The sequence below is a fragment of the Alligator mississippiensis genome, chromosome 1, assembly GCF_030867095.1.
Source record: "Alligator mississippiensis isolate rAllMis1 chromosome 1, rAllMis1, whole genome shotgun sequence".
NCBI classification, from domain to species: domain Eukaryota; kingdom Metazoa; phylum Chordata; order Crocodylia; family Alligatoridae; genus Alligator; species Alligator mississippiensis.
Window position 1 is genome coordinate 254682919 of NC_081824.1, and position 24690 is coordinate 254707608.

Consider the following 24690-nt stretch of genomic DNA (forward strand, 5'->3'; position numbering starts at 1 on the left):
TACCTGGAGTTCTGGGGGCCTCCCGGGGCAGCAGCAGCTCTGATCCAGTCGTATCTGTTGGACATGCTTCAGGTGTCCTGGCTCCTAGCCATGGCCCTCCTCACCAGCCCTCTAATGCCAAGTTAGAGCTGTGCAGGCAAGAAACAGTATTAACCCTTCATGTGTGACTGCTCACACTGGGTGTGTCTACACATTTATTTATGCACTGCAGTTACTGTGCATTAAGTTTAGTACTTGGATAACCACATACTAAATCAATGCATGGTAACTTGCACTATTGTGCAGTAGTGCTGGTGCATGGTTTTTAGTGATGCTTACTGAGCAGTAGCCTAATACTACTGTGTGGTAGTGTATTAGCATGGCTTTTGCCTGGCATGCTACTATGCAGTGCTACTAGGCTACTGTGCAGATAGCATTTCATGTAGACATGCCCAGCATGTTTTAACTTTAACACCACCTAGCATGCCACAGATTTAGTGGAACACCCTAAGCACTAGAAGAATTTAGCTCTCTGAAAAGTACCTGGAAAGGCAAAGGTGCAAGCTTCCCAAGGTTCATGCTCCGCAGACAAGCTGACAGGAACATTAATCAATTCATACAGGAAGAAATGAGAAAGTGATATTCATGTAAGCTGTGATCACACAGAATTTCTTCACTGTCTGAGCCCCCGAGGTCTGAAATAGCCTGCCATCGAAGGTGGTTCAAGCACCTACATTGAACACCTTCAAGAAAAAATTGGATGCTTATCTTGCTGGGATCCTATGACCCCAGCTGACTTCCTGCCTATGGGCGGGGGGCTGGACTTGATGATCTTCTGAGGTCCCTTCCAGCCCTAATGCCTATGAAATCTATGAAATCACTTTCAAATTTCTTAGCAAAATGGCCTCATTGTGGAGAGAGACCCTCTTTATTTAAAGTGCCAGATTACACATTCCTGCTTTCCCACTATCTATGCAAGTCAAGGAGAGCAACAAGGTAATCATCTTAGGACACGCAACGAGTGTCACAACTGGGTTTTTTTTCATTCTCATCTCACAAATGGCCTTGTAAGAGTACAGATTTTGTTAAAAAATATTAAAACTAAGATTTTATCCCATTTTGTTTATCATAAAGCTCTTGGGTTCCTGCTATAAAACTCCAATGGAAACTGGAAGTGTAAAATGAAAATGTCAAATAGAAATGACGGGCAGGCAGTTTGGAGCACATGGTCTAAAAAAACCTCAGACAATGGTCCGAAAATTAAAGAGGGAGGCATGAGAAAAATAAAATGTCTTATGCATCCTTTGGGACAGTTTTGGTGCTATGCTTATGCAGGGCTAACACAGTGGAGTCCTGGCCCCTCACAGAGGCTCCTATGTACTAATGCAGCAGATAGAGAGAGGGATGAATTAGAATGCTTTTCCAGAAAATGATATTTTTACCATTTCTGTGCTCTCGAGTCAGAATTTTATAATAATAAAATAAGATTTATACCCCATAGAAGAGGGAGAGGAAATAATTGAGAGTAAACTGGGATTTTTCTCACAGACTTATTATGAGCCTGGAGGAACTTCATACCTGTGACCAAAACAGTAGCCATACACATGAAGGGCAATCATTTCCCGTGTGTCACCTATGGGATTTGAACGCTGGACACACAGCTCAGGATCCTCAGAAACTGTCACAAGACAAGTCTGTGATTGAGTTTTCTTGAGACCTCTTTATCTCTGTGGGTAAGGATACTAACACCTCATCTCTTCCTGAAATATTGACATAATAAAGCAAAAATGGTTAGGTTGGACTCCATTTTTAAAGCATGGGCAGATGGTTGGCAGCATGCCATTTCCTCCTGTAATGACTTTTCCATGCATCTAGTATGAATGCTATCACTTACACATGAAAATAAGTGGAGGCAAGCTCTTAAAAGAGGGAAGCATGCATGAGAAGTGGCAACAAGCAGCTTGTAATAGAAAAGCAGGAGTCACTACATACAACATTAAGTAAGTTTAGACCTTTTCTTGTACCCTCCCCCCCTTGGTCTTGTCTCAAACTGACAATAACTTGCGATTTTTACAACCACCCTGAATTCTGGCAGCCAGCAGGGAGTAGGAGAAATTAGGGCAGCATATATTCATGGTATATTTCATGCAAGTTTCTCTGGGCCAGTAATGGCCTTCAAACAAAACTACACTTTCATGGAAACTGCAGTGATCTCCAGGTTTAATAAAAAAACCAGTTAAGCATGTAGAGAAGCACTAAACAAATTCTATAGTGGAGCAGTAGACATGTCCCTGCAGACTTCTCTAACAGATACTCCATAACTGAAGGACCATCTCCCAATTCCCAACTTTTTAAAATTTGGGAGCATCTCTAAATCATAACTTTTATTGTTACAGAATCCAACCAGATCATACCTCCTGAAGCAGGTCACTGGATCAATATGGTGAAGGCCTGCCAGGTTCTGTAGGCGGAGGCACAAAAAGCAAAACAGTACTTCAAATTATACAAAGTTTTTTGTTATACTTCAGTCAGTATTTAAGCATATTTTCCCTCAGGGTTGTGTGTCTCAAATCAGTCTGTCTGCATTATAATAGGAAATTCTTTTTGTTACCGCAGAATTTCTGGTGTTCCTGATGTTTCCAATGCATCAGACCTACCATTCAGACAACAGTTACCAGGAAAAAAATGTGACTGTTAAAGGGCTTAATAGTGAGCACTATATACAGATGCACCCCCATGTAACTAAATATACATTTTGGCTGCCAGTGTGACTCACAGAAACACTATCTTGCACATCCCATACATAGGGTTCAAATAAGGTGACAAAGAAGTTTTCAACTGACATTTTTTAAGACACAGATTCTCACTTCTGAAAATCTTAACAGTAGATGGCTAGTGTAACCAACACTGAAGACTTCCTAATACTGAGTAAATACCTGAAGTTATACATGCTGAAATGTGCATACACACCCACACACCCATCATGTGAATAAACACATACATGCACAAGCATGTAAATCCTGAGTTTAAATAAGGAGGATACAGACATGTGATACAAGTCTCCTGTATTTACTCAAATAAAAGAGGACTTCGAATTAAAAGCGATGCCCCAATAATAAGATTCTATATATGGAAAATTTATAAATTTGTTAAAATCTTCTATGTTCAGAATCTGACTACTGAAGGGTTGTCTTAAATTCATTTCTTCCACTGCTGCAACGGAGCAAGCAGCAGCAGGGGGCAGGCAGTGGCAGGACATGTGGTGGCAGAGTCAAGTGGCCTGACCTGTGCCCCTTGCCCCCTGTTGCCTGTCCCCCTCCTACCACTTACCACCCTGCTGCCTGCCACCCTGTGCCTGCATGTCAAAGCCCTTGCCTACCCACTTAGTGCCTGTACTCCTGGCACCTGCCCCCCACTACCTGCCCCTCCCATACCTGTCCCCCCACTACCTCTGCTCGCTTGCCCCCTGCCATCACTTCTGCTCTCTCCCCACTGCCTGCCTTCTTGTCTCTGCCCCTCTACCCCTCCTCTGCCCCCGCTCCACCTGTCTCCCCACTGCCACCTCTGCTCCCTCCCTGATGTCAGCCCCTCTGTGGCTCCCTCCTGCTGTCTGCCTCCCGGCCATCTGCCCCCTGGCTGTCTGTTCCCCCATGTTAAATGGGGAAAAAAACCTTGTCTTGGAATCAAGTAAATATGGCAATTGCCACAGAACGGCTGTGGTTAGTAGGTAAGACAGCCTAGTCTATATATATTTTTATTCCCATTGAACAATGTCAGTTCGGGTGACTTTATACCAAAACAATTTAATTGGATGTGGTTATATTGATGTAAGAGGTGCTCAAACCAGTACAATCTTTTTCCTGTAAATGTGTCAGCATGTTTACACCACTGTAATACGGTCCCTGGAAAGGAGGCTGTACCACTTAAGCTACACCTGTTCCTAAACCAATGCAGTTGCACATGTGTACCCAAACTGTACGCACCTGTAAATCAACACTTGGAGCAAGATGTCGTGAGTTTTCCATAGTTTCTTCTGTAACTTTTTTAAAGAGAGATGTAGTTAGCCATGTAGTCTGAAGTCAGGCATAAGGCAAGGTAAATTTGCACCTTGTAGACTAATTGGATCAGCTTATGGTAGTGTTGAGGTTATGACCTCTGACAACCTTTGTGCGACAACTGATAAAACAAATAACTAAATAACATCTGACTGGATACCTCACAGCAGACTGAATCAAACATTGGGTTGCTACATTGACTATTTCAGGAAGAAAGTTAACAGTGGAATTCTTAACAAAAGTCAGGACCACTACAACCTCTCTCCCTCAGACAGAAAAGCCGCATAGTCCCTAAGATCCAACCATGAAATAATAATCAAACCAACGGATAAAGGAGGGGCTTTAATGGCATTTAACCATGCTTAACCATGAAAACTATATCAGTGAGGCTAACGGACAGCTTTCTGACACCAATTACTATAAAGAAGTTTGGGAAGACCTTACATCAGCATTCACTCTTGTAGCAGAATATATTATCAAATCCTTTCCCCACCAGCTTCAGGGAAAACGACTTCCCTTAATCCCCAACTCTTCTACCCCAGGAACATTTTATATGCTTCCAAAGATTCACAAAGAGAGCAACCCTGGCAAGCTCATCATATTTAACTGTGGTTGCCTCACTGGACTGCTATAAAAATTCATAAGAACCACCCTAAAATTACTTGTCACTCAAAGAGCAAATTTTCTACAAGACATTATAGATGTTCTCAATAAGACCCAGAACATTAACCACATATTGCATAAATCATCCATTTCATTCTCACCCATAACTTAACATCCAACAACTGGCACTTCCTCCACAATTGGGCAAATCTATGAGCATAAGGAGGGCTCCCCATTATGTCAACCTCTTCATGAGTCACCTGGAAAAGGAGTTTTTAGACAAAGTGTGCCATCAAACCAGCACCATACCTAAGCTACATAGATGACATTTTTATCATCTGAACTGAACATCTGGACTCACTTGTTAAACTTACAGGAGAAGTCAATAATTACCAGCCTTCAATCGAATTTTCTCTGGAATACCCCTACACTAACATTAACTTTCTAGACACTGTGATCTACACTCGGGAGGGCTCCCTACAAACTACTATATACAGAAAACTCACAAACTGCCACACTTACGTCCACCAAACCAGCCATTACCCCAATCACAGTTACTATATCTGCTTTAAGAAGAACACTTGTGACACCCACCTTGCCAAACTGAAACCTCCCTTTATCCAGTAAGGACACTCCAGCAGAGTGTCTCCAGTATCTTTCAAAGAGCCATACAAGATACCCTGTAGAAACCTACTACGTACAAGGGGAAAAAAAAGAAACCACTGACTGCATAGCCTTGGTTGTCACCTACTACCCCATCCACCATTGAACCTATAAGAAGGATCATTACACAACTACAGCCTATACTTAAAAAAGGACCAGACCTTGAGAAAACTATTTCTAGGACCCCTGTTTCTGGCCTTCAAACCGATCTCTAACCTTGCACAACTCATCATCAGAAATAAACTCCCTGATGATCAACAGGCACCTCATGGGATCCAGCCCCACCTCAAATACAAGACCTATCTATACATCTTTACTGCCAAAGCAAATAACACTTCCCACAGCAAAACCATCACAGTCTATAGATCATACACATTTATCCCAGAATGTGCTATAACTCATCTGGTGCATCAACTGCCTTCATGGAAACTATGTGAGTGAAACCAACAAAAAATTAGGCATGAGAATGAGCAATCATTGAAAAAAGATAAAGGACAGAGATGCTAAAACACAGGTAGGAGAACATTCACAGAAAAATCACTCCCTATTTGAATTCAGATCTAGTGGTCGGAGGAAATCTCCCAAACACCTTTACAAGACAAGAATGGAAACAGAAATCTATCAGCCTATTGGACACTAAGCACCAGGGACTTAACTTAATCAGTGACCTCATGGTCCATTATAATCTTCCTGATACCTGCTAACCCCTGCACTTCACAGGTAATAATTAACATACTTAAGCTTTTGTTCCATCTGCTATTTGGTGCAGCTGTGTCTGCTTTAGTCTTAGAGGCCTGAGGAAGGACACTGTCATACCCAAAAGCTTTTCTATGTCTATGCCAACCATAATAATAAAAGATAAAAGATATCACCCACAAGAATTATTACCATTTGCACAAATTAGCTTATGCATCTCTAGGTGGTGTTACAGGTTACCTTAAAACCATTCTAAAGGCACTTAAAGTGGCAGTGTCCACACATGAAAGGGTGTTAAACTGTGCTGAGTACCCTCTAAGGCTGTGTCTACACATGCAGGCACGTGTAGTTTGTGGCGCCATGCACCCCTTTGTGATACCACAAACTACATGCCTTACACTTTAAACTGTGTACTGTGCTATTGATTTGCAGCACAGTGGCAACATTGCTACTAGGATTTCCTGGGAACAAAAAAAGCCCTCATAAAAAAGCGGGGCAAAGCACACAAAAGTAGCATGCGCCCAGACAAATGTAGCAGCCTAGGGCTGTCTGCTCCCTCAGCTCCACATGCTGCAGAACCCCCATGTTGAGGAATACCATACCCCAGCCAGCTGTTCTACTGGCTACTGCCCTGTCTCCATGTGCCTTAGCTTGGGGGCTCTGCTGCAGAGCCCCTGCACTGTGGCATGTGGAGCTGGGGCAGCAACCAGCCCACATGCTGTTCCCTGGCTGGTTGGGGTACTGGGTGCCTCGGTGCAGGGGCTGCCTGCCATCTAGCCCTGCGCTGAGGCATCCTGTACCCTAGCCAGCCCTCTCTGTAGCACACAGTCTGGCTGGGACCTGGTAGGAGCTGGGCATAGGAGTTTGCCTGAAGCGATACAATTTGTTCCTCCACAAAGCTCATGTGCAGTGGCATGCACTGCAGCACAAAGTAGTGTCACAAATTTGTGCAGCTACAATTTGTGCTGATGCAAGCACGTGCCCCTGGCAATCTGGATGCAGCCTAAATGTCTTAGCTATGTCATTTTGGGCAAGGGTTATCTTTGAGCCATTCTACCTAAATCAAGATAGTGTATGGTTAGCATGCTCCAGGGAGATAAAGGGACGAATTTGCAGTCATCCAGCATCCTAGGATTCATGGTTTCCAGCCCCTCTGCACCTGACAACATTTCTACCCTTCCAAACTCTACTGCCCATGGGGTGGTACTGGCCCCAAGATGATACCCCAACTTCCTGCAGTGGGTATGATCCCAGCCCATACGGCCCCATGCTACCACTCCCAAAGATCCCAGGAGACCCAATCTGGGACCTTGGGCTGGTGGTCAGGCATGTAACCCATCTCTCAGAGAACTAAGCCTTTGTCCCACCTCCTCTTAGCTAGGAGAATTTGGTAGAAAGGTGTGAGACTTCCTTCTCCTACCTCCCATGTTCCTGGGGGGTGGAGGGGAGGGCTTCCTAGTGCAGAGTATGGTGACAGCATGGATCCTGGGGAGGCTTATTTTCCTGGGGTTGTGACCGTTAACTCTCAGTGGCTTCACACAGGGAGTAAAGTCTTCAGGTGGTGAGAGCATGAAGCCAGGGAAGTATGCTACCTTAGGCTCCATTCTCTTGCTGTGCTTAACCCCTGGGGCTCCACTCCCAGAGTAGGGATAGAGTCCTGGCCCCTGGATGTACTCCTATTTGCCAGGCCCTCTAGTGGCAAATCACAGTTGTGCAGGTCAGAGATTTAAGACTTAACCTGCAATTGTTCTGAAACTGTCCTAAATTTCATACCACTAGAGCCGTCCGTGTGTAGATGAAACAAGAGGCATGTGTGCACGACACTTTAAAGTGGGCTAAATGCTTTTGCACTACTTTAATGTCATTGGTGTTTGCATGCCTCAGTGGCGTATTGTGCATTAATTCCAGCCGCTGTAGGAAATTTGGTGGCGTAATGCACCTTAAATGACTTGGGGCGCAGCAACCTAAAACTCCTTTAAGGAAGCCTGCCTGCTGCATGAGGGCCTGGTGCTCCGTGGCTGTGGTGCCCCCCTGGGACTGCCCGAGCTGGGTGCCTGAGGGTGGGTGCTGCCTGTGGGGGGGCACAGCTGCTGTAGAGGGAAGCACCAGCCCCACCTGCAGCCCAGGGCCTGCTCTGCCCGCTGGCAGCTCACCCTCCCTTCCCATCTGGAGAGGCCGGTAAGTCAGCAGGGTGTGTGCAGGACATGGGGGTTTAATCAGCCCTAAACTGAAGCGGTGTTTTTTAAAATCCACTGCTTCAATTTAGGGCCCCCATTTCATCTACACATGCCCTAAGACTCAAGAGATTTAGAATGGCTTAAAGGTAACTTGTTACAGCACCCTCTGATCTGGTTAGTCTATTAGATTCAAATTTGTCATGCCTTCTTTTTGTCAGTCTCACAACTCTGTGATACAGTTCAGTTTCTGCTTGCCTGAAGGAAGCCTAGTTATACTTTGTCCCCACTGTTACAATCCCCTTGGAAAACCTCTATATTCAAAGTGCAACACACAAAAATGCAAAGTATTAATTGTAGTCAGTGCAATTAGTTTTACCTATAAAGGTTCCTTAATGCTTACATTACAGTTTTTGGTGGCTTATAACTTTGCCAAGGAGACTGGGACACGATGGGACAGTTAATGATGGATATTGGGACTGATACAATGAGCTAGGAGTGAGGTAAAGCTAGGATTGGCACAGGTTGTAAGGAACAGTGCTTCTGGGGAAGGGTGGGGAGGGATGGGTGGAAAGGAAGGAGACTGGTAGAAATTTTCTACAACTGCAAGATGACCATCCCACTACAGAACCTAGAACTGAACACAAGAAGCCATAGCAGAAAGCTTTGAAACCCCTTGGCAAAGGGTGTATATCTGAGTGCTAGAGGATGACACACTTCTATTGCTTTTACATGCTTCATTATTGAAGGCATTGAAAGGCGGTGGCCTGTGCAGGGAATCTAAATGTTCCAACCCTGCTGATGGCCTATTTTAGTTTCTGCCTTCTGCCATGTAGGTTTCACCATATTCTCATGGGACTGATTGTTTTCCTTCTGTTTGCTTTTAAAAACATCTAGGAGAAAACAGACATACACACATGCATACACATTAAAAGACCATAAAAGTGAAGTAGTCAAATACTCAATACTTTTGGAAAAGCCAGAGGCAAGTCTTCCTGCAAGACCTTAATTTAGATCTCTTCTGCACGTTCATTATGGCACAACATTTAAGTATGTGATCATTATTTTTTTCTCATGCAGGATTCTTGCCTCATTCAGTTCATATGCTGTGGCAAAAAATGGGGTTGTACAGTGAAGGAGGTCGTTTGTCCTTTTAACCCCTGCCTTATTTGTTGCAGAACTTGAAAGATGTGGAGAAAGGCAGGGGACTGCAGGAAAAGAGATGATGGGCTAACAATGAAGGCAGTTGAATGATGTCTTGGAAAATTAGATTCTATCCTTGTCAAAGACAAAAGAGTTCCACTGCAATGCTAGTCAAATCACTTACAGGAAACCTTTCATAGGTGGTCACTAGCTGTATATTCCTCATTTTCTGGGTGTCCAGGTTGACACCTCATAGCTGCAAATAAAATCAATGGGAGATATGCTTTGAATACATTAAGAACTCTGAAAAATCAAGCCCTGGGGATTTCAAATTGTGCACCCCAGTGTTGGCCTTAATCTTTCTGTACCCCACTTTCCATCTATAAAACAAAGATCATAATTGCCCTTTCACCAAGGTGTTGTGAAACTAAATAATCAATTTTTTGTAAAGTGCTTTGATCCTAGAGTGATGGACAGCCCATAAAACAGAAAATACAAATAGAAAATTCAGCCCTTAGAAAAAGGTTTGAATAACTATCTGGTAAATAAGGCAGTAAATAGCACAACTGTGAAAATATGCAATGAACATTGAGCAATGATAATAAAAGAAAATATTGAAGAGCTACTCATTATTTGAGTACTGTTCACTTTCTGCAGTATATGAAACAAAAAATATAATTGTGTAGACTGGAAGACTCTCAGAATGCATAAACCCAAGGAAAAGTGGGCAATCAGGTTGCAGATTTAGTGACAGAAGTTCGAACTTAGAGATGGTCCCTAGCTGAGACTGAGGCAGTTGGGAATTAGGAAATGGTCCCTCAGGGGACAGCTTGCCAGTCAGAGGCAGTAAGGGACTGTAGGGCAAGGTACAGACATTCAAAAAGACCGATGCAGAATTGATCGAAGTTACACTGTTTTCTGTAAGCAGGGTAGCTTAGATTGGCAGTGATCAGAATACACATTCGCCTTTTGGTGGGGGTGCGAATCTAAGACTGGGTTCTGCTATTTTTAAACCAGTCTATGTGTGCACGCCAGCTTTGAGTGCTGAACTTCTGTTCTGTTACAGGTATAGGCTGATTTCTGATCACTAATACAGCAAAAAGTGGAATGGCTGTACCTGGCCCAGAAGTTGCACACTGCTTCAGAATAAAAACTGATTTGATAATTTTTTAACGACTTTTCGGGCATGTCTACATATGCACATTTACTGTGCAGTAACCAAAATTACTGCGCAGTATGGACACATGTCTACATGTGCATGCCCATACTGCACAGTAACTATGGCAGCTTATGCAGATTGGATGTAAATTTGATACCTGCATCCGGTTACATCTGATTAGTTACTGCATAGCAATGCATGTATAGACGTGTTACTGTGCCGTAATGCAGGACCTTTCCAGCTGGGCCTGTTTTCCAGTTGGGTTTGCCAGTCACTGGTGGGCCAGCTGGAGCCCATTAGTGGCCCAGCCACTAGCAGCCTCACCCTGGCCCCAGAGGGGCCTTGGGTCCCATCCACCGCCCCACAGGAGGCCTTTGGCAACACCATGAAGCAGGTGCTGCAGTGCCTGCTGGCTGCAGGTATCCCTGGCCTTTGCTGCAGCCCCCAGACCTACAGGGGAACTGTCTGCAGCTGGGGTGCTGGGCCCTTGCAGATAGACTTGGGGATGGGGTCAGACATGTGAAGTGTCTTTCAAATTTGGAGAATGGGGTTTTTATTGGTGGGTGGAGAGGGTTGTGGAGGGGTACTGTGTGTGAGGGGGAGGGGACTATCTTCATTGAGGGGGGAGGGAGGAGGGATGTGGGGGTTTGTTGTAATAATAAAGTTTGTATGGTTTCTCCTACGTGTATGTCCTGGAGTGGCGCTGGGGCTGGGCAGGAGATCAGGGGTGTGTGAGCCGTGGGGCAGATGGGTTGGAGTGGGCAGCTCGAGCAGTGGGGTGCTGGGCACTGCTGGCAGGGGCAAGGGGAGGGGTGGCACAGGGAGGCAGGGTGGGCAGGGAGGGAGCTGCCATGTGCTGACCCTGCACTGGGCATGCAGCTCTAGGGCAGGGGAGGGGCTGGCAGGGATCAGAGGGTGGAGGTGTGCTTTTAAGATGGCCACCAAGTGCTGGCAGCTGCCTTTGGCCTCAGCATGGCTGCCAAGTACTGGCAGCCATGTGACCGGAGACTGGAGCTCCCCCACAGTGGCCACAGGGGGACATGGCAAGCTGCTCTGACTTGGGACTAAATCTAGTCCCAGGTCAACTGCGCATGTAGACGCTAGCCCTATTCCCACTTACTACACAGTAAGTTACTGTGCAGTAACTTTAATGCACAGTAAATGCACATATAGACACACTTTTAGTGTAGTTGTATGTCTGCAGCAACTCTTTTCTATGTATGCAAGCACAATTACAGTTTAAGAGTAGGTTATAGTGTCAATCAGTATTTCCTTTTTTTCAAAGAGGGGAATATTGTTTCTCTAGAATGACTCTTAAGAGATTTCTTCTTTCACATTATGATAATATGTAAAGCATTTTCCCTTCTCCATCTGAAAGCAGAAAACCCAGATCTCCTTAAGAGGCAGGTTAGAGTGGGGGGGGGGGGGGTGTCATCTAACTTATAACTTGCAATCCTAAAGGGTTAAAACAATTACGTTGTACTTGTGAAATGTATTATTCCAGAACCCTCTGTAATCCCCTCACCCTCCCTTTTATCATAAACAAGAATATAAAACCCCTTGCAGAGTATTACTTTCTAGCCTGTTTTTTAAGGCAATCTTGATCACTTTATAAATACTCTCAGTCTTTCTGTGATGCTTGTGGAATCATGTTACATAGTATCCCAACCATTGCTCCAAGAGAAGAGGCAAAATTAATTTACCCAATGATCCTCCAGGTTTCACCTCCACAGTATGCAACTATATAGTTCATACAAAAATGAGAAAAAAAAACAATTGATAACAATAACAGGAAAAAGAATGAGTGTACAGTATTATTAGCAGTAAGCTGGATTTTTTTTTTTGGTCTCATAAATATTTTTAAAATGTCAGACATTTGGTCAGAGTGGACATGAATTAGCCCCATCTACATAGTGCACCTCAAGTGAGTTAAGTTGGATCAGGGCAGCCCTTTTTGCCCAATCTATACTCCCTGAACGTACATACAGTTGGCACTTAAATTGACCTAACCTGATTTCAGTGTAATGTCTGTATGTACCCTTTCTTTTTCAATCTTTCCTTCTTGAGCTGTTCCCCTTCCTACAGATACATTTTGGTATATTATAATAAAGGCCTTTGCTGGAGAGGTTATAAGTATATCTGTATACAAAGTCCTCTAGTTCCAACAGGTGAGATGGAGAAGAAGTTGCTAACTGATTTTAGAAAGAAACTGAAATATAGGAAACCTCTAAATCAGGTAGAGAAGAGGTTGCTCAGACCCCAGCCTTCCCTGCTGAAGGAGAGATTCATAAATGTGCTAGTGCCTTGGCGATTTTCAACTGTGGGGTTCATTTGTATCTTCCATTTTCAATAAAATATCTACAGTAGCCCCAGGGAGATTTCCTATCAGAGATTCACTTGAAAATTACTGCTGGTCAGATCTTTAATAATTCCTGCCCAAATGCAACACAGATATTTTCATGCCTTACAGTTTATTCCCATTTAGTAAAGCAAATTAAGCTATTCTGGTTAATCACTGTTATACTAGTATAATGGTGTTTCTACTGGCTTAGCTCAATATAGCTCCGCTGGTAAAGCTTTTAAGAATAGCCAAGGCCTAAATATATGCTGGCATACTTAACACAGATTAAATTGGGTAGAGATAGGTTAAATTGAGGTTACATTTTGTCTGAGAACATACACTCAGAATGCTTTGGAATCTTTTCATTTAAGTTCCTGTCATTAGCACACAGACCTCTCTGGAGCATTACACACATTCAAAATCTGTTCCAAGAGCAGAGATTTCTCGTTCCCAATAATTCATTCATGTTTTTTTCTCTACTTTTCCAGGTTCTTTAACTAATACAAGAGATTCCTTCAAATGCACAGCTTAATGGGGAAATCTGCAAGCCAAGAATAGCATGGGAAAACATAGGAAGCAGAGTTAAAGCCAGATTATACCTTTGGATCAGAAATTTCAACATCAGATTCAGATTTTCCTAGGCATGATCAAAGGCTGTCATGACATAGCACCTATGTGGCATCACTGAAGAAAATGGGACTGTAACTGGTAATGGATCAAGTCCCAGAGATATTATGGACAATGCTTTTGCCTACCCAACTGTTAGCTGCAACCACGTGTTGTTTTCCATGCACACTAGACATTTGTACTTTGAAGGCCAATGTTTGCATCAAGGTTGGAAAATGCAACTCTCATTCTTTGGGGGTTCAGTAACATTTTTCGTTTAAAAATTGGACTGAGCTCACATTTTTAGTTGCACAAATCTGTCCTTAGGGCCGCAGGAACTTATAACTGAACACTGAGGGGAGATATTTTCTTTAAGATACTGAAGTTTTGACCTAATGCATCTTAAATTCTGGCAAGATAGGCAGGTGGACAGAGAGATAATATATTTAGGGTATCAAGCATGCATGTAAATCCTACCTCATTGTAATGGAAATCTATTCCTTAGTTTGAACCTTAATCTTCTAATTCTTTCATGGTCTAATAAATATGCTCATGTATTAGTAATATTTGACAGGAAGGGATAAATTTGTTTGAGAAAGTTTTATATATAATGCAGTGCCCTTATGAATACCAATGACAATATGAATTCAGTATTTATGATGGCTGCAAGATATCCCTTTTGTTGCAAAATAAATTAATTATTAGAAATTATTCTGATGCAAGGGTCTACTCTTTTTTTTTCACACTAGTTAAAAATATCTTGATTTTCTTCTTGAATTGCTAGACAATATGGAATCCTACATTTAAGGGAAGAAGGGATCGTGTATTAACAAGGGAAATCAGTAACACTTATTCCCCTGGCAGGATTTGAGCCAAAAGCCAATGAAGCCCCTACTGTTTGCTTTGGAGACAGGATAAAGAGTGGCAGCCTTCTCTTCATCCACATTCACTCCTCTTCTGTGGAAAAGGTTTGTTCAGCCCAGTTCTAGTGATAACAAAGTCAAATAGCCAATGATTATCTTTCAAGCAATAATCCTAGAATTCCTATATTTACATGTGCATATAGAATATTGCAGTCAATAATTCATTTCTTTTAGCCAAAAAGCATAATGTTGGATCCCCTGGCTATTTCTCTGTTTCTTTCTATTTAGCTCCTGAGCTTAATTTATTTCTAGCAAACAACAAAACCCAAACCCCTTTATAGAGTTATGCTTATGAAATCTCAGCATTCCACCACTTAAAAATCCCTCAAAATGCATGGTCACAGATGTACATATGTAAATTCTAAGAGACACCACCACCATAGGGGCATTCTATGCATCTTGTACACTGATGGTTGAAGAACTTTATTTTGCAGCTTTATTGAATCTATATTTTGTAGAATTTAGGAAAGGAATGATCAAATTTAATTTATTTTGATTTCACAGAAATAGCTGTCTTGGGATATTTCATTGAATATTACCCAACTTTAAGACAGGAATGATTTACTTTCCAAAAAATTACTTTACTTAAATGATTTTTAGATTGCACAGTGATGACAATGGCTTTGGATGAACCCCCCCACAATTTCATCATTAAAACTACAGAAAAGGGAGTGACTAAGATCAGCTTCTATGTGCAAAAGCCTATGTTCTTTGAAATTAAATGGAGTTTTACCTGAAGTGAGAGATGTATCATATTGTAGTTATCACTGAGCCACTCTACAAGCTCAGAGGCATACCCAGACTCCCACAGAGCCTGAGGCTATGTAAAATAGCACAAGTCCTTCAAAGCTGGCTCAATTTTAAGTGATTTGTTTTCCTCCTTCACAAGCATCTCAGATGATGCCATCAAGAAAAACACATACAAGTACTCTTCAAGAGCAGAGCATACTGCACAACCCTGAATCTAGGGATTCCAAAAGTGAATAGTTTTTACAATGATGCCTCTGATTAAATTAATTACTGTTCAGGCACTAAAGGATCGGTAACAGGATCATCCGACTGACTATTTCCTCATTAACTTTGATTTGTTAATTTTTAATTTACAGATACTGTATGCTACAGGTCATGATTTCTGGGAGAAATAAAAAGGTGGGAAAAGTTCCAAAATAAAAAACCAGAAAGACAAAACTATCTAGGCTAATTATCCTTTCTTCCCCTTTGTAAAGAGCTCTTACAAATCTCTTGCATTTATAGCTACTTTTACCTGATAAAATTCTTTTATGCTTTCCACAAGGGCTCATATTCTTGCATGATATCATTGATTTCATAGTAAGTGTTCATAAGTGGTAAGCAATCTTTTCTGTACACAAGCCTTTAAGCAAAGAGGATGTTTCAGTTTACCAACATAAAATTTAGCTCTTGGCACAAGAAAGAGCAATTGATCCATAATTTAAATTATCATCTGATCTTCAACTCCTCAATAATCTTATAGCAGAAATCCATCTGCCAAACATGTAATCCTTTAATGCTGATCTCAATTTGAATTGTGTAATTTAAAAAAAAAAAATGTTCTTTGTAATATCCTTTATGCATATGTAAATAACATTTAGTTTTATGAAAGAAGCAAGGATTTTTGGGAGTGATATCTTTTATTGGACCAACTGCATGAATCTTTCTCTTCTATAATTTTGCTCTTCTATAGATGGCAAGCATTAGTCTGATTCTTCTGCTCAGTAAAGATCTGAAATTAAACACACCTGTTTTTATTTAAACAAAAAACCACAAGGTACCTTTGGGGCCATATCTATATACAGCTCCTGTGGATCAGGATATCCGTGTATAAAACAGCAGTTATAAATTCTCGGTAACTCAAGGATTATTTTGCTTGTTTATATCTGAACAAGTAATGGGAATACCTTTTTTTCTCTATTCTCTGCATAATCAACTACATGGTTTTCCTTTGCTTACTAATGACTAACAGCTCTCTTTTGACCCTATTTGGCCATTTTGATAGTTTGTTTCAAAACTTGTTGAATTATGAATAAGTAAACATTGTTTTTTATTGACATAGAATGCTATTGACCTAAAATGATTTTCCTCAAAAGTATGTTTTACATTAATTGTTTTTGTTCAAATTCAGAATGAAACCCCATCTTGAAATATATTACATCTCCTGTAGAGCAGCCACTTAAAGTTTTGATAGATCTAATTGTGACTTCCTTTTTTTTTTTGGAAATCAGTTTTACAACTATTTAGAATCACAAAAACTACCCGCTTGACAATTGACACTCTTCACACTACATGTAAAGAACATTGCAGCTGCAAAGTCAAGGACCCAACATTTAAGACATGCCAGAATAAAGGTCACCTATACTTTACATATAATACAGAGAATGATTTCAATGACCTGAAAAAATGTAAGGCATGTCACATTTGGGTTCTTCTGTACCAAATATATTCAAATGTAACTTTTGTTTTGCTAAGACACATGTCTGTGTTTAAGTTTTCATGAATTTGTTATTGTATTATTACAAGATTAGCTTGATGCTCCAGTTGAGATCAGGTTGACATTGTGCTAGTCAACATATAAACAGATAGGAAAAATAGACTTTACCCCAAAGAGCTCACAGTTAAATTGCAAGAGTAAGAGAATACTCAGGTAATATAAGGCAAATAGAACTGGGACCAGAACCCTAGTCCAAGTCCCTGATGTTAGTCAGAAAATTACACTGCTTACCAGCTTTTCTTATAGACCCTCCATTTGTTTTTTCAATTAACAGACTGCTAAATATATGGAGACCTAGTGTTGGTGACAGATGAAGGAAAGTAGTAGTTGCTCAAGGAAATAAAGACATGAATACATTTTGGTTCAAGCTCTGGTGAGAGACTGTGAATGACTTCAAACTAAAAAATAAAAATGCTCCTAAAAAAGTAAAACTGCTCCTCACAATATCCTACAACACAAAGGATAAAACAGATTAAGACTTTGTATGGTCCAGAAGTGACAGGGCAAGAATTCCTGTAGCTCAGGGTGGAATGGGCTGTATTCTTGTCCCTGCAATGCTCCCTACATGCAACCTGGGAGAGTACATGGGTCATCAGAGGAGAAATTTTCCCCCAAGCAGAGATGACATATGGCTCCCTCCTCAGCGCCCTGCCTGAGGGGCATTAGAGGCAGAATAATCTGCAGATGGCTATGAAGGGGCTACTAGATACTAGGGATGTGAATGGTTAAAGAATTAATCATTTAACCAATATGCCCAGGGATAATTGGTTCTAGCTTAAAGGTTATTGTTGACCACAGGATGGAGTGTGGTTTGGGAGGGAAGGGGGTAAGGAAAGCCGTGCGTTGCCTCAGCAGGAACCAGAAGGAAGCAGGGCAGGAGGGAGATGGGAGAAGTGGAGGGGTGACTAGTACCTATAGACTTTGTGGACCCCAGTGCACCTGCTTGCATCCTCCTCACTGCCTGCCATGAGCAACCTGGGCTTCAGGTAGGCCCCACCACCCACTATGGAGTGCAAGCTACTCGCAGCAGGCAGTGGGGAGGCTGCAAGTGGCTGCACTGGAGTCTGCAAAGTCTAGCTATAGATATTAGTGACACTGCCCCCTCCCACCTCCTCTCTACTCTGCTGTCTACAAGGGCAGGGCTTGCTGCCACTTCCCTCCCCAATCTCCTGCACTGCTGAAGCTGGCCCCAGGAAGCCATGTGCCAGTAGTGAGGGGCTTTTCCAGCCCGCTGCAGCTCACTGCTGCCACCCAGGGCTTGTCAATACTTTGGCCTCTGGCTCTGCAGCTTCCAGCCCCTCCTTTGCAGCAGGTGGGGTGGGGCAGGCACTGGCCCAGGATTCAGCATTCACACATCTGACTTCATGGAGCTGTGGGCTGGAGCCCAGTGCTGCGTTGCCCATCCCCATCCCTGTACCCAACTGGATGCAGTGGCTTCTGATGGTGCAGCTGCTGGGAGCACCTGTGCATACCCCCTGGCCAGACTCATGGTGGTTTCGGGGCCTGGTGGGAGCAGGGTGGAGGTGGGGGGGCAGAGGGTGGCTCGCTTGTGCCTGCAGCTCAGCCCCATGTCCCATCCCACCTGCCCACTCCATCTGCGCCCAGGCACGGACTCGGGCCCACCTCCCCAATTTGTGGGGTGTGGCCCTATGGAGCTGGGGCCCTAGGGAACCACTGAATCTGTTGCACCTTGAGGGGCTGGAAGTCCCCCACTGGTGCCAGGCTGGGAAGGGGCACCCTGCAGGCCAGGCTAGAGCAGTCCCAGGTGGGCCAGGCCAAGAATTGCAATACCAATTAGTTGTTTAACAGCTGTAATTGCAACACTTCAAATGGTGATTTTTTAAATAGGTATTTACATCCCTACTAGAAACTTGCAGTAAGTTGTTCTTAATCACTCCATGAGAGTGCCTTACATCTTGCTTGTTACACATTATTTAGGCAGCTCCTGGAGCTCTTAACCCTTTGATTGTCCACACATCAATGCCTGAAACTAGTTTTTAGCCGTCTTTAGGTGGCTCAAAGTTATACCACTCCAGCCTAGGTTTCTCTTTGATCTGTGTTACACTAACTTGTAGCCACTGTAGGCTACACGTTATTGCAAACACTACACCTGCCTCCTCTGCCACTGGCCTGGTTCAAGCCACTGTCTCCTGCCCTCCCCAGCACCCCATCCTGTCCTGCCCACACTCACTGTTCCCCTGCTCCCTTTCCCCTACTTGTGGCTGCCCATGCTGTCCTAGGGGAAGATGCAGGTTAGACTTAACCTGCCTGCCTGGATTCCTCTCTGGCCACTGCTGCTGTTGTTGGAGCTGGGCTCAGCCTGGAGAAGAGCAGCAGCCCAGCAGCAATGGGGGATGGGCAGGCAGGTCAACCTTTCCTTGCCGGCTCTTCCTGAGACAGACAGCATAGGCAGCCACAAATAAGTTGTGTGGGGTGGGTAGGGAGGAAAGCCCAGAATGGGAGGGAGGGGGATTATTACCTGTCAGTCTGCCAGGCCCCTGATGGCCTGAAATGTGACTGCTCTAAAGTCAAGGTAGCACTAAGACCTATCAACATTTGAGCAGCTCAAAGTGTAATGTGTAACAAGGCCCTCAGGGCATTTATACATGTGCTCTGGGAGAGGGAGAGAGGGAGAGAGAGAGGGAGAGAGAGTGTGTGTGTGGTGGGGGCTTTAATTAGAGTTGTTCTGAGGTCCACTTTAATTAGTGCCTGGAGTATTTTCTGTATCAGCATCCCACACTTAAAAATGGCAGTGGGGGTGCTTTATCTAAAGCTCATCAAATAAGCTCATCATAATAAGAATCTATCAGATATTAATTTTATCTTGTGAAGAGATCTAAGAAATTTTACCCTGGATCCCAACAATCATATATCCTGCCATGAAGGACAGGACCTGGTCTTTTAAAAGTTTGCCAGACAGCCTGGCATTGGGGACTGGTTTTCTGATGCTGAGCTGCACAGCAAAATTGTCAAGGGACAGCAATGTCTTCATCCCAGGCCAGGGGCTGGAATTCAGGGCTGTTCCTGTTCAATTCTGCTCATTAGCTGACCAATGGGAGTGTGCAAGAGGAAGCTTTTGAGTTCAGGATACAGCTGACCAGGCAAGAGGCAGCCTCAGTCTAGGTCCAAGACACAACCAACCGCTGCTTCTTGAAACATACAATACAGCCTGTGCACCACAACTTCTAAAGCATTACAGCATCAAATGCACTGTGCAGCTTCAAATGTCCCAGGCGCACAGAGAGCCTGAGACTTGGGGATACTGTCCTAGTCCTAGGTTCTCACTCTGGCATGCTCATGCTACATGCTCAAATTAAAACACAATACAAACAATCATCATCATCAAATGTGGAAAATCTTTGTGCCTGGTTTGCTGTTTTATCATACCATGGATTGCTTGTGTATGTGGCATGTTACAGTTTATGGCCCGATTAAGGTATTGCATGTGCCATAAATGTAATGCCTGCCAGGGAACCATAGATTTATACAATGTCAGTAAGACAGAATCCCTTTTTCTTAGATGGAAAAGCCAAATCCTGGAGAGGCAGACATTGTGACAGGGGCAAGCATTCATGCATGGTGCAAACACTAGCCCACCTCCTGTCTATGGGTTAGCTGCCCACCTTACTCGTCTGCCACACCTTGATTTAATAGTATTGGGATATTAATCAGGCAGGAGGCTGCCCATTTTGAACCCTGATGTTTAGGGGGATAGCTACAGCTCTGCTCTACCCCTACATTGTGGCCCAAGTCTCACAGATGGAATCCACCAGTGGTTTGCACTGGGTCTTTCATAAAACACACACACAAACAGACAAACACATACTGGGCTCCAAGCCCTCGGCCCACTCACTGGGGCTCGCACACCACCCCCTCACTGGGGCTCACTGTGGTCTGCCACCCTCTCTGGCTCAGGTGGCCGCAGCCCTATCTGGCACTCTGCCTCGGGGTATTACACCCTGTGAAGCTAGGGTGGGTGTAGCTGTGCCTGGCCCCCTCTCAGGGTCCCTGCAGCCACAGGACTCACAAAGAGCCTGGGAACTGCTCCAGGGCCCTCCACCAACCTGGGCCCTACTTCAGGACTCCCATGAGCCTGGGCTCCCCCTGTACCAGTTGAACCCACCAGGGATGTGGAGGCTAGGTTTATAAGGTGCCCCCTTTCACCAGGAAGGCAATTGGCCTGGCATTTCTTGGGGACTCCCCCACCATAGGGAGCCCCACAAGATCCCCCCTTCCCCAGCAGGGTGCAGTTTCATGTCTTACCCAGGATAGATGAGGCCACCTCCATCCCCATAGCCTCACCCTTACCTCCAATGTGTTCCTGGCAGAGCTCAGCAGAGAGATGTTTCTCTTCTGCTGACCAATCATGAACTGCACTCAGCTCAGGGAGCTGGGCCTTAAAATGGCTGCCCTAATTAGGCACCTGTCTGTCCCTGGCCCAGTCCATAAAGTGGCAGGCACCACCAGTACCCTGCCACAGGCATGATTTGCCAAAAATCACACAGCAGGCTGTTAGTATAGCACAATCAAGAGCTTCAGTCCCATTATTGTAGATGCAGCTTCTTGTACTGTCACCTTTCCTAATTAGATCTAATATTTATTACAGATTCATTTGCAGTCAGATTATTGGGAAGTTGCCTACGTGTGTAGATCCCAACAGTGTGGAAAAAAAATCTGGCTTTATAGAAAAAAATTATTGCCTTTCCTTTCCATCCCCATTATAGTACTTCCATAAAATACTGTGCATAAGAACACAGGACTGCATAAGGCCTCCTGAGTCATTCAAGTCCCTTGCTATTGCACAGAACTACATCATGTAATCCCTTTCATAAAATGATCAAGCTAATCCTAAAAGTTGTTAGATTTTTTTTGCTTCCACTACTCCTACAGTCCATAAAAAGAATTTCATTTTACAGAGACCAGATCACATTCTAGACTGAAAACAGGTAATCTAAGCCATTTGCTTCTTCTTTTCCTAAAATATCTTATCTTATTCAACTGTAATGATTATATTTGGAAAACATTTTTAATCAATCATGTAAAGACATGATTTCAAAATTCCTGGAAACCCAGTAACTTGTTTTATTAATTTAATTAAGTTCATATATGCTTGCTATTTATTAATTTATTAGGTTAAAGATTCAATGGCAAGAACACACACACACAACTGATGACAAGTTTCCTTGTCAAACATCCTTTTGCTAATGATGGTTTATTCTAACTAGCCGGGTCACCCTCTATAGTGGTACCACAATGGACTTATCCATATGAGTGCACAAGTGTGGCATGCAGTGCTTCAAACCTGTTTGTGGCACCACAAACTGCACACGATGCATGCGCACCCATTTGCCGCACTGCTCATTTGTGGCACAGTACCAAAATTTGACAAAAGGAAATCCTGGTGTAAAAAAAAACTGCTTAAAAAAAGTGGTATGGTGCATAGCAGCAGCTTACATCATCAGAAACAGAGCCTGGCCATCCAGAGCCATGCTATGGTAGCCAGCCAGGCTCTGTGGGTGCATCCACATGAGTGCGCATGTGCCTCTTCCCCTGCCTCAAACCCCTTTGAGGCGGGGCAACAGGCATGTGCGGGAACAAAAAAATGTTCCCCGCACTGCAGACTTGCAGCGTGGGGAGAAAATTAGATCCCTGGATATCCAGGGGTCTAAAAAAACCCAAGTATAAAAAAGCGTGGCAACTGAGGCAACTGGAGGTTGGGTCCTCCAAAGAGACACTATGGCTGCCAGAGCGTCTCTGTGGTTGCCCCTTGCCCTGGTGCTGAAACATGCGGCTGGTCAGGCCGCGTGTTTCCGCAGCAGGGCTCCAGTGCCAGTGAGTAAGGGGTCAGGGGGGCTGGAGGAGGGGGGAAGGGACTGTGGGGGGGACCCCATTGGCCCCGCCCACTCCCTCTGCCCCCGCAACCCCCATCAACCCCCTGAGCTTCCCAAGCCCTGCCGCAGCCTGCCCCTCCCCCTGCCAGCCCCCCAGGCCCCCTCCCCCTGCCATGTCCGGCCCCATCCCCCCAAGCCCACCCATCCCTGCCCCCCACTCCATACTTAAAAAAAAACAACCTCCCCCGGCACTTACTGACAGTTGAAGCAGCTGCCGTGTGGCTGCCTGGGGCCTTGCCTAAGCCCTCCTGCCCCTGTGCTGTCCTGTGCTGCCCGGGGGGCTCTACCAGGAGGCCCTGGAGCCCCACCACCCCTGTTTCTCAGGTAAGCAGAGGCTTTTTTTTCCCATTTTTTTCTGTTCTTTTTCTGGGTTTGTTTTTAAGTGATGGTGCCTGGGGTTGTGGGGGTAGCCTTGGGAGCCCGGGGGTGTAAGTTGGGGGGTGGGGATGGGTGGGGCAGCCATTGGGGGGCTGCAGCAGCAGGTGGGGGATGGGGTCAGATGGGGCAGCAATTGGGGGGCTGGGGTGGGGCATGTGGGCCTTGCAGGGGGGTGGTAGCCCCTGCGGGGGCCATTTGGCCCCCATTGGGGGGCCGTACCCCTTGTGTGGGGGATGAACCTCCTGTTGGGGGGCCGTACCCCTTGTGAGAGTGCTGAACCCCCTGTTGGCGGTCTGAACCCCTTTTGGGGGGGCTGAACCCTTTGTGTAGGGGATGAACCCCCTTTTGGGGGGCTGTATCCCCTGTTGGGGGGTAGCCCTTGTGTGGGGGCTGAACCCTCTGTAGGGGTGCTGAACCCCTTGTGTGGGGGCTGAACCCCATGTTGGGGGGGCTGTAGGCCTTGTGTAAGGGACCAACCCCTTGTGTAGGGGCCATTGCCCTGTGGGAGGGCAACAAAATATGTATTCATGAATTCATGAAACCTGTATTTAGAGTTCACTTTATTATTATGATAAAAAACTTGCTTTAACATTGTAGATATATCAATAAAACACTGTCCAACTGATCGTTGTCTCTGTCTCACTCTCTCTCTCTTTATAGTGGTCTTTTGTTTTACTTCTGGAGGCACATGGATTTGGGTGTATTTTAGAGGGTGATTTTGGAATTTTTTTTTACCAGGGATTTTTCAGTTTTCCAATAGGGAACACCAGAATTCCTGCTAGGGAGGCCAGTAGCAGGACCCTGCCTGCTCAGAGCTGGCACCTTGGACCCATCTGGATGTGGCAGACCCCCTGGCCAAATGGGGCCAGGAGGACATGGTTTGACAGTTCAAAGCAGGCCACCACACCCGGAACATTTTCCAGGTGATAACTGCCCAGATGGCCAGGCAGGGGGCACAAATGGCAGTAGTGCCGCACAAAGGCCAACCCAGCAATCGCAGTCCACTGGCAGCTGGCCCAGAGGGGCAGATGCCTCTACTGGCTCTGCAGTCCCCATCCAAGTCTGGCAGGTGCACAGCAGAGCACCAGCAGGCAGCAGCCCCCGCTGCCAGACTGCTGCAGTGGGTAGAGGGTGCAGGGAACTCTCAGGGCTGCTTCAGCAATCCAGCTGGCACAAGGGGTAGTGTCCCCAGGTACCAATTGGCTGGGCCCCAGAAGCTCCTGAGAGCTAGTAGCCCTGAGCTACTTGCCAGGGTGGCTTTTTATACTGCTGGGGCCAGGACAGGACAGCTTTTTCTACTGCTGGGGACAGCACAGGTGCTGGCCCTGGGATCTAGCTCCCCCTGGCGGAAGATCTGGGAGGAGCCAGAGCCAGACAGAGTTATTTTGCCCCTAGTGGCACAATTTGCTCCACAACAAAGTGCATGTCCATGCACATGCACTGAGGCAAAAAGCCCCAGATCAAATTTGCACTGCTTCTATTTGAGCTGCTGCAAGCGTACGTGGTTGCATGTGTGGATACGCCTTCTGTGGCCAGAGTGGGGCTGCTGCTGTCCGGGGAGGCCCCCAGGACT

At 44.8% G+C, this 24690-nt stretch overlaps 1 long non-coding RNA gene across 1 annotated transcript; it reads right to left on the reverse strand.

The window, feature by feature from the left end:
- Positions 1-8147: 8147 nt before the first annotated feature.
- On the reverse strand, positions 8148-21215 carry LOC132250126 (uncharacterized). Its single transcript, XR_009461704.1, has 4 exons — positions 21157-21215; positions 14315-14404; positions 12176-12212; positions 8148-9569 (listed from the first exon to the last, which is right to left on the reverse strand). It is a non-coding gene; the product is annotated as an uncharacterized LOC132250126 (long non-coding RNA).
- Between the last annotated feature and the right edge of the window lie 3475 nt (positions 21216-24690).